Genomic DNA, 13,534 nt, shown 5'->3' on the forward strand with positions numbered 1-13,534 from the left:
TTCAACTGCTAATATTGATCAGTGTTAACTATTGTTATGAATTTACACAGAAAAATCCATAATGACCAAACATCTGGGATAACATAGAAAAGGAGCACTAGCTGGAGCAAGTGAAATAACTATTTTTTTTCCCTTTTTTTAAATTGTATTGTATTTTTTAACTTTACAATATTGTATTGGTTTTGCCATATATCAACATGAATCCGCCACAGGTATACTCGTGTTCCCCATCCTGAACCCTCCTCCCTCCTCCCTCCCCATACCATCCCTCTGGGTCATCCCAGTGCACCAGCCCCAAGCATCCAGTATCGTGCATCGAACCTGGACTGGTGACTCGTTTCATATATGATATTATACATGTTGAAAGACATTAATAGAAAAAATATAAAATAGAAAAAATAGCAAAAATTAACAGAAAAAAATACACAAATAATAAGTATCTTTATTTAGTAGTTTTGAGAAGGTAGAATTTCTGCAAAACATGAATATAAAACTTTTTAAAGGGAGCTTAGAAATTTAAAATACATGCAAATGCAACCTCAATAATATGGATCCTACTGAGGATCGTTGCTGTTTGGTCACTAAGTTGTGTCTGACTCTTTGAAACCCCATGGACTGCAGCACTCCAGGCTTCCCTGTCCTTTACTACCTCCCAGAGTTTGTTCAAATTCATGTCCATTGAGTCAGTGATGCTGTTGAACAATCTCATCCTCTGCCACCTGAGGAACAGATATAATATAAGAGAAAAAGGATTAGGATACATGTGAAAGAATCCTGCACTGAAGAAACTGTGAGTGTCTACATGTCCTAAAGGACTCTTTCTTCCAGAACCTCATTGGCCTCTCACAGCAAAGGTCTGAATATCAACTAAGAAGTGCTTATGGTGATGTAGACTGAAGAAGGAAAAAAATAAAGAGGGAATTACATCATAATAAAACCTGGATTTACTCTATATTAAAAATTATTAGGTAGAGACATCACTGTGCTTACAATGGTCCATATAGTCAAAGCTATGGTTTCTCCAGTAGTCATGTACACATTTAAGAGTTGGAACATAAAGAAGGCTGACTGCTGAAGAATTAATTATTTCAAGCTTCAGTGCTGGAGAAGACTCCTGAGAGTCCCTTGGATAACAAGGAGATCAAACCAGTCAATCCTAAAGGAAATCAACCCTGAATATTCATTGGAATGACTGATGCTGAAGCTGAAGCTTCAATAATTTGGCCACCTGATGCAAAGAGCCGACTCATTGGAAAAGACCAGATGCTAGGAAAGATTGAAGGCAGGTGGAGAAGAAGGTGACAGAGGATGAGATAGTTGGATGGAATCATCAACGCAACTAACATGAGTCTGAGCACACTCCAGGAGATAGTGAAGGACAGGGCAGCCTGACATGCTTCAGTCCATGGGGTCGCAAAGAGTCAGACAGGACTTAGTGACTGAAAAACAACAACAAAAATTGTCTACTGATGCCCCTGTATATATTGGCTTCCCAGGTGGCACAAAAGTCATAAAGAGCCCACCTCCCAGTGCAGGAAACATAAAAGAGGCATGTTCCATCCTTGAGTTGGGAAGAGCCTCTGGAAGAGGAAATGACAACCCACTCCAGTATCCTTGCCTGCAGAATCCCAAGAACAGAAGCGCCCAGCAGTTATAGTCTATAGGGTCATAAAGAGTTGAACAACTTGTGTCTGAGACATGAATATCATTCAGTCTATTCAAGCAACTATAATGTCTTCACACATAGAATAAAAGCACTAAAATATTCTTTCTAAATTTGGATAAATGGCAACCATATGGATTATGAGCCAATGAATATATAATGTGAAAAAAAAAAAGTTCCCAGGAAGACATTGATGTTTAAAGAAGTAACTAAAAACTAAGAAAAAAAAAAAAATTAGCTAAGCTTTCAGTCAAGAGGATAACATAAGAATAATTTTCCCAAGTCATAAAAAGTTTCCACAATAATTCAGCAGAAACGTTGCTTAAAACAAGCAAGTAAAGTGAAAGTTCAAGTCGCTCAGTCATATCCAACTCTTTGCAACCCTATGGACTGTGTAGTCCATGAATTCTGCAGGCCAGAATACTGGAGTGGGTAGCCTTTCCCTTCTCCAGGGTATCTTCCCAATCCAGGGATCAAACCCAGGTCTTCTGCATTGCAGGCAGATTCTTTACAAGCTGAGCCACAAGGGGAGCCCCTGCAAAAAACAAGCAAACTATATTCCATTTATTCTCTCACAGTGCTGGAGGCCAGATGAAAGTCAGTATTACTTATTGGGAATCATGGTGGCGGCAGGACCATGGTTCCTCCAGAGACTCTAAAGCAGAATGTTTTCCTTGACTCTTCTAGCTTCCGTACTGTAGGCATCCTGTCAAATATGGTCCATTGCTCCAGTCTTCATGGCCAGCATCTTTACGTATCTCTCGGCTCCATCTTCACATTGCCTTTCCTCAACTGTGTAAAATCTGAGTCCTTCTTGCAAGGATACATGTGATGGCATTTAGAGCATACTGGTGGCGCTAGTGGTAAAGAACCACCTGCCAATGCAAGAGACATAAGAGGCATAGGTTCCAGCCCTAGGTCGGGAAAATCCACTAGAGGAGGGCATGGCAATCCACTCCAGAATTCTTGTCTGGAGAATCCTATGGATAGAGGAGCCTGGTGGGTTATAGTCTATGGGATTGCAAAGAGTCAGACACAACTGAAGCAATTTCATATATGCATACTCACTGTAATCCATCATAATTTTTAATCACAAGATTTCAATTTATTCACATATGCAAATACTCTTGTCTTTTTCCAATATAAGGTCACATTCACAGTCTCCAGGGATGAGAATGTGTGTATTTGGGGGGCAGACATTTTTCAGCCTACTATGATGCAGCAATATTGATAGATTCATAGTGAAGTAATATTTTAATTTTAACTAGCATTGAACATATTCAATATTTACTTTCAAAATATTTTAATGAACATAGGAGAGGATTAGAAAAATGTTTCCTTCAACTGAGAATGTGTATTAATAGAAACCTTCACCATCATTCTTCACTCTGGTCCTGTGATAAGACAGATAATGTAAATGAATGAACTTTGAAATATCTGTACAGATAAATGTTGCTAAAAATCTACTGTTTCTACTGGAACTTCAAGGATGTCAAAATACCATCCTGATGAAATTATAACAAACTGACAAAATAAGAGGGAATTTATTGAGAGAATAATAATAGAAATAAAAGAAATCTTTTATTTCTTAGAATTAGTTATCAAGATGAACAAAAGTCCTATGTTACTAGAACTGAATATTGGGAAAATTAGAAAAAAATAGAGTACTGGTCATATTTTAAAGTCTACAGGTAACCCTGAATTAGGCCTCAGGAGCTAGAATTCATGGTTATGGAGTGGAATTCCATAAATAGTGATCAAAAATACATACATACATAAATGAATAAATAGAAACTTTTTCAAATACCAAACAAAGCTTTCATACTGTTCATTAATCTTACTGAATGAGCACCTGATCCTCAGAGAAATGGTCTCAATCTCATCAAGTTGAAGCAGCTGCCATTCCAAGGAAAATAAACAGAGAGGAAGAAAACATTCTATTTATAGGAGTATTTTAAAAGAACGTCCATCAGAAGCTCTGTGGCTTGAACAAGTACAAAAATACATCTATTACATTTAACTGGAATAGGGCAGAGTGAATCAGTTCCCCAGTTCTGAAATGTTAAAGGGCAGACATTTCATTCTATTTCTTCCTGGCTTCTCTACATCAAAAAAAAAAAAAATCCATTCTTGACAGACGGCAGCAGTAGAAGACCTTGTTACAACGTACGGTCATCTGATGAATGACACTGATTACACTGGGTACTGGTGCTGTGAAAATCAGGTTAAAAAAATATAAGAATGGTTTCTTTTTAGTAAGGAAAATACCAGGAAATTCTCTCATAAAAGAAAAGAAATTCATTCCTATGAAAGTGAGAGAAAAAGCTTAAGCATCCTTATTTTACAAGAGGTAAAGGCTTTAACAAGAAATGGATTTTTTTTCTTTTTTTTTTTGTTTTTTGAGATTTGAAAGATATTCTTTCTCTATTTTTCTTTTTTCTTAACTTAAATCAACCTAAAAATTTATGTAAGAAAATAATTTATCTTTAGTTCTTTGAATTGAGTCTGTTTTAGAAAGAGCAACAAAAAAATTCTTTACAAGAGATATGTTGGTATCATTAAGATTTATAAGACTGAGCTGCATAAGTTTAGGATTGATTTTTTTGGAAACTTATAGAAATTCCACAGCCTAGAGAAGGGCCTGCCCCTAAATCAGTTCAGTTCAGTTCAGTCGCTCAGTCATGTCTGACTCTTTGCGACCCCACGAATTGTGGCACGTCAGGACTCCCTGTCCATCACCAACTCCCGGAGTTCACTCAGACTCACGTCCATCGAGTCAGTGATGCCATCCAGCCATCTCATCCTCTGTCGTCCCCTTCTCCTCCTGCCCCCAATCCCTCCCAGCATCACAGTCTTTTCCAATGAATCAACTCTTCACATGAGGTGGCCAAAGTACTGGAGTTTCAGCTTTAGCATCATTCCTTCTAAAGAAATCCCAGGGCTGATCTCCTTCAGAATGGACTGGTTGGATCTCCTTGCAGTCCAAGGGACTCTCAAGAGTCTTCTCCAACACCACAGTTCAAAAGCATCAATTTTTCGGTGCTCAGCCTTCTTCACAGTCCAACTCTCACATCCATACATGACCACTGGAAAACCCATAGCCTTGACTAGACGGACTTTTGTTGGCAAAGTAATGTCTCTGGTTTTGAATATGCTATCTAGGTTGGTCATAACTTTGCTTCCAAGGAGTAAGCGTCTTTTAATTTCATGGCTACAGTCATCATCTGCAATGATTTTGGAGCCCAAAAAACAGCATTCAATAAATTTTGTTGAATGAATTAATGATAATTGATATTTAGTTTGGACTAAATGACCCTTAAGTAAATTAAAATTAATAAAACAGATTGTTTTATTATTAGCTCAGCTCTGTCTCTCTGGGGCCCAGTGAATATTAGATAATATATATTCTGGGACTATGGTAATGGATTTCTAGATGGTATCCTATTTCTCAATAAAGGATATCCTTTTGGTTAAGTGGTTTTCATTGCTTTAAACAATGAAAACCACTATGTGAAAATGATTAGCATTGAACTACTCAGTTCATGGAACACTATTATTAGAAGCATTAAAAAATATGCTAAAATTCATAGGCTTAAAAACATAACTTGATGAATAAAAAGTTAGATTGCTTCAGGAAATAAACCAGGACTAACATTTCAGTTCAGTTCAGTTGCTCAGTCATGTCTGACTCTTTGCAGCTATTTATTTAAAAGGAAATTCTTCTTCCCACACTGCAATACAGCAGTACTTTGAGCTATTGGCTATTCACTTAAAAGTGAATGTGTGTTGTACTTTGTTTATTAACAGAATGTGCATTAAAATATCTTCCTTCAGACCTAATCTCTTATTAATGAATTTATTATGATCATATCTATAATATTGATTTTATTGATTATGGTTTTTGAATCTGTCTGTTAGCCAGTGAAAAAATTTCCAAGTCATTGCTAATGTAAAAATGGGCCCAGTTATTAAAAAACAAGCCCATAAATTCTGAAAGCATAACTCCAGTGATCTTAATTCTTGCATTCAGACTGAAGTATACCAAAGCCTGAAAAATTAGGCCCCAAGCTGGGCATATTAGAAAGACATATCACACTATGAAGTTTTCTCCAAATAAAAATCTAAAACTTTTCAAATATACACACACACACACAGATGGGAGTAGGGGTAAGATGGAACTAGAGAACCTCTTTAAAAGGATAGTTTATGAGATAGAAAACATTTCACTAATTTTTCTATAAATTAAAAGATTTACATTGAACACACTGCTGCTTTTAACATGTTTATAACATCGCCAACTTTTTTTCATAAACTGAGACATACAATTATATGTATTAGATATGTTGGAAAAGCTATAGTAAATAAATATTTGTTGATAGTTACTGATTTTAAGAATTTTTTTTTCATTCATTTCATGTATACTTATTTCTCCTGTAGATTGCTAGGCTCCTCTGTCTACCCCATGGACTGTCTACCCCACCAGGCTCCTCTGTCCATGGGATTTCCCAGGCAAGAATACTGGAGTGGGTTGCCATTTCCTTCTCTGGGCAAACTTCCCAACCCAGGGATCCAACCCAGGTCCCGTGAGTTGCAGGCAGATGCTTTATCATCTGAGCCACTTGTAACTAGACATAAAGACCTTTATTGAAAATTTTAAAAAATAAAACCTATAAGAATTTTTAAGATAAAATTATTAGAAAATATTTGTGTATAAAAGTGTCTTCCTTAGAACATCAGAATATATGAAATCCTACTGTGATACATTTATTTGGAAAAAGCAGAGAGTAACTTCTTAAAAATAAAATAAAGAAAAAAGGCATAAAATATTTTCAACTTCAAAATAGCTTAATTGTTTAAAAAAATATTGAAAATAACAAGAGTACAAGAGAGATAAGCAAAGGTAATAGAACCAGAAATAGTGTCAAACTTCTGTTTTTCAAATAAATGCATTCCCAAAGTTCTTAAATTGTGTGGAAAATTGTAGGAGCTTTACAAATGCTTGTCCTTGCTGTTGTTTTTAATGCTATGTTTTTTATTTAAATTATAAGTATTTTTAGATTTATCTTATGTTTATATTCCTAAAGAATTAGAATATATCTTAAACATATAATTAGAGAGAACTCTAATTTGAATGAAAATTTTGTTATTCACTACTAACCATTTTGCTGAAGCCTGGCTTGGAGAATTTTGAGCATTACTTTACTAGCATGTGAGATGAGTGCAATTGTGCAGTATTTTGAGCATTCTTTGGCATTGCCTTTCTTTGGGATTGGAATGAAAACTGACTTTTTCCAGTCCTGTGGCCACTGTTGACTTTTCCAAATTTGCTGGCATATTGAGTACAGCACTTTCACAGCATCATCTTTCAGGATTTGAAATAGCTCAACTGGAATTCCATCACCTCCACTAGCTTTGTTCATAGGTACTTTCTAAGGCCCACTTGACTTCACATTCCAGGATGTCTGGCTCTACATGAGTGATCATACCATCGTGATTATCTTGGTCGTGAAGCTCTTTTTTGTACAGTTCTTCTGTGTATTCTTGCCACCTCTTCTTAATATCTTCTGCTTCTGTTAGGTCCATACCATTTCTGTCCTTTATCAAGCCCCTCTTTGCATGAAATGTTCTGTTGGTATCTCTAATGTTCTTGAAGAGATCTCTAGTCTTTCCCATTCTGTCATTTTCCTCTATTTCTTTGCATTGATCGCTGAGGAAGGCTTTCTTATCTCTTCTTGCTATTCTTTGGAACTCTGCATTCAGATGCTTATATCTTTCCTTTTCTCCTTTGCTTTTCACTTCTCTTCTTTTCACAGCTATTTGTAAGGCCTCCCCAGACAACCATTTTGCTTTTTTGCATTTCTTTTCCATGGGGATGGTCTTGATCCCTGTCTCCTATACAATGTCACGAACCTCATTCCATAGTTCATCAGGCACTCTAGCTATCAGATCTATAAATCTATTTCTCACTTCCACTGTATAATCATAAAAGATTTGATTTAGGTCATACCTGAATGGTCTAGTGGTTTTCCATACTTTCTTCAATTTCAGTCTGAATTTGGCAATAAGGTGTTCATGATCTGATCCACAGTCAGCTCCCACTCTTGTTTTTGCTGACTGTATAGAGCATCTCCATCTTTTGCCACAAATAATATAATCAATCTGATTTCAGTGTTGACCATCTGGTGATGACCATGTGTAGAGTCTTCTCTTGTGTTGTTGGAAGAGGGTGTTTGCTATGACCAGTATGTTCTCTTGGCAAAACTCTTTTAGCCTTTGCCTTGGTTCATTCCATATTCCAAGGCCAAATTTGCCTGTTATTTCAGATGTTTCTTGACTTCCTACTTTTGCATTCCAGTCCCCTATAATGAAAAGGACATCTTTTTTGGCTGTTTGTTCTAAAAGGTCTTGTAGGTCTTCATAGAACCGTTCAATTTCAGCTTCTTCAGTGTTACTGGTTGGGGCATAGACGTGGATTACTGTGATACTGAATGGTTTGCTTTGGAAACGAACAGAGATCATTCTGTCATTTTTGAGATTGCATCCAAATACTGCATTTTGGACTCTTTTGTTGACCATGATGGCTACTCCATTTCTTCTAAGGGATTCCTGCCCACAGTAGTAGATATAATGGTCATCTGAGTTAAATTCATCCATTCCAGTCCATTTTAGTTTGCTGATTCCTAGAATGTCGATGTTTACTCTTGCCATCTCCTGTTTGACCACTTCCAATTTGCCTTGATTCATGGACCTGACATTCCAGGTTCCTATGCAATACTGCTCTTTACAACATCGGACCTTGCTTCTATCACCAGTCACATCCACAGCTGGGTATTGTTTTTGCTTTGGCTCCATCCCTTCATTCTTTCTGGAGTTATTTCTCCACTGATCTCCAGTAGCATATTGGGCACCTATGGACCTGGGGAGTTCCTCTTTCAATATCCTATCATTTTGCCTTTTCATACTGTTCATGGGGTTCTCAAGGCAAGAATACTGAAGTGGTTTGCCATTTCCTTCTCCAGTGGACCACATTCTGTCAGACTTCTCCACCACCATGACCCGCCTGTCTTGGGTGGCCCCAAAGGGCATGGCTTAGTTTCACTGAGTTAGACAAGGCTGTGGTCCTAGTCTGATTAGATTGACTAGTTTTCTGTGATTATGTTTTCAGTGTGTCTGCCCTCTGATGCCCTCTTGCAAAACCTACCATCTTACTTGGGTTTCTCTTACCTTGGATGTGGGGTATCTCTTCATGGCTGCTCCAGCAAAGCACAGCAGCTGCCCCTTACATGGACAAGGGGTATCTCCTCATTGCCTCCCCTCCTGACCTTGAACATGGAGTAGCTCCTCTAGGCCCTCTTGCGCCCATGCAGCCACTGCTCCTTGGACATGGGGTAGCTCCTCCCGGCTGCCAAAGTCCTGGAGTTTCAGCTTTAGCATCATTCCTTCCAAAGAACACCCAGGGCTGATCTCTTCTAGAATGGACTGTTTGGATCTCCTTGCAGTCCAAGGGACTCTCAAGAGTCTTCTTCAACACAGCAGTTCAAAAGCATCAATTCTTTGGCGCTCAGCTTTCTTCACAGTCCAACTCTCACATCCATACATGACCACTGGAAAAACCATAGCCTTGACTAGACGGACCTTTGTTGGCAAAGTAATGTCACTGCTTTTGAATATGCTATCTAGGTTGGTCCTAGCTTTTCTTCCAAGGAGTAAACATCTTTTAATTTAATGGCTGTAGTCACCATATGCAGTGACTCATTGGAAAAGACTCTGATGCTGAGAGTCATTTGGAGCAGGAGGAAAAGGGGACAACAGAGGATGAGATGGCTGGATGGCATCACCGACTCAATGGATGTGAGTTTGTGTGAACTCTGGGAGTTGGTGATGGACAGGGAGGCCTGCGTGCTGCAGTTCATGGGGTCGCAAAGAGTGGACACGACTGAGCGACTGAACTGAACTGACTATCCATTTTGAACAGATTTTTTAATTATTCAAATAGAAAACTTATTAGCCAGTATATTTCCTGAAATATATTCTTGTTAATCAACTAAGTTACAGCAATTTAGTCATATTAATATAATATGCAATGTTTGTAATATTATGGTTGAGCATATGTGAGAAAAATATACTTTAAAATATTATAAAACCACTTGAAAATACAGAGGAAAAATATTACCTTTTCCTAAACTTAAAATTAGAAAACAGAGCAAGGATAAATGTTTATTTAGATGCCCACAAATAAAAGGATTGGAAAAGAAATAAATTTTTATCCTAACTATGCACTGTGTGTTGTGTTGTGCTCTGTTTCTTCAGTTGTGTCCAACTCTTTGTGATCCTATGGACTATAGCTTGCCAGGTTCCTCTGTCCTTGGAATTCTCCAGGCAAGAATACTGCAGTCAGTTGCCATGCACTCCTCTAGGGGATCTTCCCAACCCAGGAACTGAACCCGTGGCTCCTGCATCTCCTGTGCTGCAGGCAGATTCTTTACTGCTGAGCCACTGGACGAAGCCCCAACTATACTTTATGTCAGGTATTATATATAAACATAAGAGGTATTATTAAGATACGCTGAATATTCTAAAACTATTAGTTTTATAATGAAGCAACAACAACAAAAAGCTCAAGTTATACATGTGACGGAGAATGAGTCAACTCAAAGCTCAAAAATGAGTTATTTAAGATCTGAATGAGGGTGAAAAAAGTCAAGCTGAATGCAATCTTTACCACAACAGAGGTGATAATTATTATGGGACTAAGATTGAGAAATGATTATTATATCAGGGGATTTAGTTGGGCTTTAGAATAAAAGAGAAGGCAATGGCAACCCACTCCAGTACTCTTACCTTGAAAATCCCATGGACAGGGGAGCCTGGTGGGCTGTGGTCCAGGGGGTCACAGAGAGTCAGATACGACTGAGAGACTTCACTTTCACTTTCACTTAGAATAAAGGAGGGAGCATCTGAAATGAAATTTGAGGTGACAATACCATCAGGGAGAAATTTCAGTAAAGCAGGTTAACCAGCTGTAGAATGTGCATTAATCAAAGGGGAAATGCATACACATGGACAGCATGTTGGGAAAGTGAAAACAGTTGTTGAGGAATTCTTTGTTTTTATTATAGATGCTAGTTGTTATAAAATGCTCCTAGGAAATTAAATGCAAAATGAAAAATACTATCACTAGATGGAAGTCTAGACTAAATGTAATCTCTAACATTAGTAAAGTACACACAATACTTTAACGTGTGTAAGGTTGCATTCTAAGTGTTTCTCATGAATTAATTTATTCTTGACAACAGGTATGAAGATCTACATATACATATACATGTCTCCACTTTAGGTATGAGGAACAAAGACCCATAGATGCTGAATAACATACTGAAGTAAATACAGTCTAAAAAAGGCAGATGTATTAAGCTCACCCAAATATTCTGACCTCAGATCTCTGCTCTTAACAATTACATTTAAATACAGCTTCTCCATTTTTTAAGTGTGATGTCCTTGAACAAATACAATAACACTTCAAATTCACATTGTACCAATAAGAATTCAGGCTATGCCATTTGGTATAAAATTTTATTTTTCCAAGGATACCAAATTTACTAGAATTCTTATAAATATTCTTAAATGCTTATTCTCAATACCCTCTCTGTTGTATTTTTAAACCCAAATATGTAATGTGAGTGTAAAAATAACAAACTCATTTTATTTGAAGAGTAGGGAACATGCATGTAAATAAGGCTGCATTTAGACATTCATCATTCTTGCTCTAGTTTAGTGAAAAATATTTATTGATAAACAGCAGACTCATTGTTGCCAGAATTCAGTGAAATAAAGTCTATGAATAAAAACAAGCAATCTGAAATATATATATATATATATTACACACGCTGGGTACTAAAGAATATATGGATTTGATTCAAATCATGCTTTTTTTTTTATTCTTGGACTGGGCTATTTTTGTTCATTTACATTTAAATCTACTTTAGGAAAAATATATTATTTATTGAAAAAGTGCTTGAGTCTATTCAGCAGTCAAATTCAGAAAAGTTGAAAAAATTTGCAAACATTGATTTAAAAGAAAAATCACCCAATAGTTCTTTTGAAGAGAGGCACAGCAAATGTTTGGATCTGACAGTTGGATTCTGTCAGTTTTAGTAATTGTTTTCTTAGACCATCCTGAGATCACTGATATTAACTACATCCTGAGGTCTGGAAAGTGAATATTTGTCAGCTGCCCAATTTGTTCTGAAAATGTTAGCTCTCAAGAGAAATCTCCGTCTTTCAGACCTGTCTTTTTTCACATCAGCCTCTAACTGCCAGTGCCAAACTATGTATACATTCCTGAAAGTGAAAGTGAAAGTTGCTCTGTCGTGTATGATTCTTTGTGACCCCAGAATTCTCCAGGCCAGAATATTGGAGTGGGTAGCCAGCCATTCCCTTCTCCAGGAGTTCTTCCAAACCCAGGGATGGAATGGAAGTCTCCCACATTGCAAGCGGATTCTTTACCAGCTGAGCCACCAGGGAAGCCAAAGAATCCTGGAGTGGGTGGCCTATCCCTTCTCAAGCAGATCTTCCCAATCCAGGAATCCAGCTGAGGTCTTCTGTATTGCAGGCGATTCTTTACCAGCTGAGCTACCAGGTAAGCTGGTATATATTCCTAAGAGACATCAAAGATCCTATATCTCCTAAATAGCTAGAAGGGAATATCAGAGAGTTTTTCTCTCAATCACACACACAAGCACACACACATAGTTTGTAGTCAGTAAATTGTGAATATGGCATAGTATTTGCAACATTGCTTATATGATTTCTTCTTAAAGTTTTCAACTTTTGCAGAGTATCAGTTGTAGATCATTTTGTGAAATAATCAAAACACGCCTTTAATGTCTTTGTTCTGACACAGAGTAAGTTGCTCTTTTTTGAAATGCAGCTTATTCTATCTAATTCTTCTGTTACTCCATGTCTTTTATGAACTTTTCCTCCTTCAAATCCCTCCCTCCTGTTGCGATGACACTTACATAAAGATCTGAAAAGCTCACACATGACATGTATGTTAATATCTTACTAACTTCAGAGTAGTTCTTATTTTGTATCTGCTTTGCATGTTCCATCATCATATACGCTAGAGCATCATCATTTGCTTCCTGAATAATCTTAGCTTTTTTGACCATAGATGTATGAGTTTATATCTAGACTCTCTATTCTGAAGCACATGTAGTAAAATTGGAGTGATACATAAAAGATTAGCATGGCCCCTGTGCAAGAATGAGATGCAATTTGTGAAGCATTCCATAGTTTTAGGGCTTCCTTGGTGGTTCAGATAGTAAAGAATCTGCCTGCAATGCAGGAGACCTGGGTTCAATCCCTGGATCAGGAAGATACCCTGGAGAAGGGAATGGCAACCCACTCCAGTATTTTTGCCTGGAGAATCCCATGGACAGAGGAGCCTGGTGGGCTACAGTCCATGGGGTCACAAAGAGTTGGACACAGCTGAGCAACTAACGCTTTCACTTTCCCTATTCTGTTTGTTTATCCTTATGCCAATATTACACTGTTTTAATTATAGTAGCTTTATAATTAGTCTTAAAATTATACAGGGAATGCTCTCTTCCAAAATTGTTTAGCTATCTTAGATCATTTGCATTTATATATAAATTTTAGAATGTTTGATTATTTCTTCATTAAAAAACTCCATTAAGTCTACAGAGGAACAATTAAGTCTCTATTTTAGTATTTTTTTCTAATTTATCTCAGTAATGCTTTATAATTTATAATTCTCAGCACTTAACATATATTGGATCAAATATATCACAAAATATTCATGTTTGTTGATGCTACACTAAATGACATTTTTCAAATGTTCAGTTTCCA

At 37.1% G+C, this 13,534-nt stretch overlaps 1 non-coding gene across 1 annotated transcript; it reads left to right on the forward strand.

Moving 5' to 3' along the window:
• The first annotated feature begins 12,858 nt into the window (after window positions 1–12,858).
• On the forward strand, window positions 12,859–12,962 carry LOC147350169 (U6 spliceosomal RNA). The gene has a single exon (XR_015149311.1). It is a non-coding gene; the product is annotated as a U6 spliceosomal RNA (small nuclear RNA).
• Window positions 12,963–13,534: the final 572 nt, after the last annotated feature.

Source organism: Bos grunniens, chromosome 20 (genome assembly GCF_055505025.1).
Source record: "Bos grunniens cultivar Pamir isolate PY7600 chromosome 20, Bosgru_T2T1.0, whole genome shotgun sequence".
In the NCBI taxonomy this organism is placed as follows: domain Eukaryota; kingdom Metazoa; phylum Chordata; class Mammalia; order Artiodactyla; family Bovidae; genus Bos; species Bos grunniens.